The sequence below is a fragment of the Cebus imitator genome, unplaced genomic scaffold (assembly GCF_001604975.1).
Source record: "Cebus imitator isolate Cc_AM_T3 unplaced genomic scaffold, Cebus_imitator-1.0 Scaffold84, whole genome shotgun sequence".
NCBI classification, from domain to species: Eukaryota; Metazoa; Chordata; class Mammalia; order Primates; family Cebidae; genus Cebus; species Cebus imitator.
In genome coordinates, this window is record NW_016107399.1 from 7,133,816 (window position 1) to 7,137,465 (window position 3,650).

A 3,650-nucleotide genomic window follows, 5' to 3' on the forward strand; every position below is an offset into this window, starting at 1 on the left:
GTGCTGCCAACCCTGATATAGGGGAGTTGTATGGAAAAATAGTAGATTTACACAGCATGAAAAGCAGCCTATGGTTTAAATTATTGGACAATTTAAATTGTGGGTAAATATTTAAAATTCCTGAACAATGTTTTTGATGGTCTTCTATCCGCTCTACCTGGTAACAACGTTCTCAAGATGTGAGAACGTTGTTACCAGGTAGAGCGGATAGAAGACCACCATGTTTCATTTGCTCAGTGGGAATCACTCAAAACTACTAGAGAAAAAGTGAGAGGATAGACTTAGGAAACATCAGCAATGCTCAGATGAACTTTTGGGAGCTCATATTAAGATGAGGCTCTTTCCATGAACTGTGCTTTAGAAGAGAAGCTCTGTTACGAGCCCAAACCAAGCACTTCAAAGAGAGAACAAAGGTCAGAGATGTTGAAGATTTCAGCACATTTCTCTTCTTATTTCTACCAAGCCTTTGTAAACATTGTTCTTCATTTTGGCCTGAATTTCTCCCTCAGGGATGTAGAACTATGGAATGTCAGTCTCTGTAGTTGAAACTTTTTCTTTAAAATCCAATTAAGTTGCACCAGGATTTACAGGCAAGATTTTTTTTTTCCATTGTTCCCATGAGCAAATTTAATTTAAAATAAGTGTAAATGAGGTATACACTTAGTTCTTAGTTTAAAAAAATGTATTGCTTTGGTAATTATTAAACATTATTTGTAAGCCATTGTATTAATAATACTAATAAAATTTATCATGTCTTTATAGCAAGGGTCAGTGAATTACTACTGCTTATGGGCCAAATCTAGCTTACCACCTGTTTTTGTAAATAAAATTTTATAATGGCACAGAGCCACACTCATTCATTTATTTTCTGTGGTTGCTTTCAAGCTATAATTGTAGAGCTGAGTAGTCACAGCAGAACCTGTGTGCCCCCCAAAGCTAAACTGTTTACATTCTCAACCATTACAGAAAAAGTTGGGCAATTCCTGCTTTATAAGATGCAAGGCATTGTCCTGTTTGGCATAACTTGCCTTATTTCATCATTATCACTACTCATTTAGTAGCTATGATTGTTATCCTACGTCTACAGTGGAAAAGATTAAAAAGCATTTGTTAGGTTGATGCTAAATCGATGCAGAAATACAGCTCCACTAGGAAAATATGATTAAGTGTATATTCCTAAAACATTTAGAAATCCCTTGAAATCTTTTCAAATATTCTGCTATCCTTGAAAAATGTAAGTAGTTTATTTCTAGAGAACCCTGCTAGTGGGGTCGCCCCACATTGGGCATCACATTGGGACCACCACCTGCTGGGGTCTGTCCCATAGACTTCAGCTACACAACAGATAAATAAATGCACTTAGACAAAGAATACAGTGAACAAGTGGGCTGAGGTGTCATGAGCCACTCACAGAAAGAGATCACAGCTACACGAAGCTCACTAGTTCACCCTCTCCCCATTTATTCAGTATAGATTTAATAACAGAGGCTTTAAGTCAACACATTTGTAGAGAAAGATTACAGGGCAGGTTCCAATGCCCAAAGCAAACATCATTAGTGGATAATATCCCTAGTCAACCACCCCCGAGAGGGCCATCTGGCTCAAAGGTTAATTCTAAGACTATATGAGAAACGAGTTGCAGTAGTTAGGTAAACTCCTCCAAATACCCTAGCTACTTGCTTTACTTATTAACTAAATGTAAGGGGGATTTAGGCTGCCTTCAAATGAAACTTCTACTGCAACTATGAAAAAACCCTTAGGCCTTCCAAAAGGGTTTGAGACTATATTCTATAAACTTTCTCCACTATTTTTCCCTTAACATTTTTGCCACCACCCTGAGTGAATTCCCATACCCTGCCTCTGAGGTTGACTCAAAAGTTAAGGAAGCCTCATCAGACTATCCTTCTGCCTCCATATATCCTGAACATCACACTACCCAGGAAAACTATCTAGAGTAGTTTGTTCCAAAATATTAGCCACAAACCACATATATCACAACTTAGGGAGCTTATAAAAGTAAAGATTCCTGAATATAAACAGTAATAACTCAGACCTGCTGAACAGAAATCTGTGATGAAATCTGCAGTTTTTGTACGATCCCCAGAAGATTCCTGTGTACATTAAATCTAGAAACCATTAGTTTGAGATCTCTCAAAAAAAAAAAAAAAAAAACCTGCTTTCAGAAAGTAGCCCACAAAATTCCCCATTCTTCAAGGACAAATTTATCCTTATGTTCAGCCTTGGTGTCACAGTTGCAGTTCACAATTTTTGTTCCTCTACTAAAAAGAATGTTAACTGGTTATCACCTTCAATAGTTTCAATGCATCACCCAAAGTTATGTGTTTAAAACTTACAACAGTATTGGGGGGTGGGGCCTAATGAGGTGATTAGGTGAAGTCTCTGCCCTCATGAAAAGATCAATCTCATTATCTCAGGAGTGTGTTTGGTTATAAAAGCAAGTTTGGCTCCCTCTTTTCCCCACACACTCTCTTTCCCTTCTGCCTCCACCTTTGCCATGGGAGGACACAGCAAGAAGTCCCTCATTAGATGGCAGTCGTTTGACCTTGAATTTCCTAGTCTCTATGACTAAGCCAAATAAATTTCTGTCTATTATAAATTACCCAGTCTCAGGTATTGTTACAGAAGCACAAAACGAACCAAGACACCACCCTTTTGCAAAATCTCCCCTTGTGATAGCTTCCTTTACTAACCTTTCATTTTAACTATTCTTTATATGATAGTAATTTTTTTCTATCAAAAGCTAAATATAACACACTTGTTCTTTACAGAAAGAAAGATATTTTAAATAAAATACTAGGACTATGGTATGTAAAAAAATTTGAAACAATAACTTTAAATAATACAGATTGAACATGCTTAACCCAGAAAGAATCCAGCATCCATGTTTTAATGAGGATAAAAAGAGAAACTTCTTTCTTATCATCAATCTTTCGTCCTGGAAGCTGCTGCTACTGACCTGCATCTTTGGCTGTTTCCAAGGAGGCAGAATGTGTTAACACTGAACAGGACTCACTTTCTTGTCCATTATGCCCTGTGACTAAATAGATTAATGAAGTTAAGAAAAAGGCTTCTAAGACTAGATTCTACTTAATCCAGATCAGATGTCAAAATGAGACTAAACATGCAAGCGTTTTATTAAGAAAAATACCCATATGAAGGAAAATAAGGAGAGAGTATGCTAAGGTTTGAGCATGTCCCCCAAAAGTCCATGAGTTGGAACCTTATGCTTGCTAAGATTTGGGTGCATGGTGCTTGGCTTTGGTTTGCTCCCTTGGTCTTACTTTCCCAAAAAGAAAACCTCCAAGTTTGGGGCATCCTATTTATTCCCATCACCTGGCAGGATTTGCAGGATAATTGCTCAGAACTAGAATATTGATTCGGATTTTTATGTTACCCATCCCTTTTGTTCTTTCTGAGCTGCAGCCAGGGATTGCTGGTTGGTTCACAGGAGCAAGCAGGGTTAGTATAAAATGTAGGCAAAAACTCAAAAACAATTAATGAGTTTAGAATTTAGTGCCAAATGTATGATGAGTCTTGAAACATAATTTCTCTCTCTCTCTCTCCAGTCCTCATTTTTGTTAAGAAACAAATGATTATAGGAATTAGTTGTTTAAATAGACTTTAGTCTT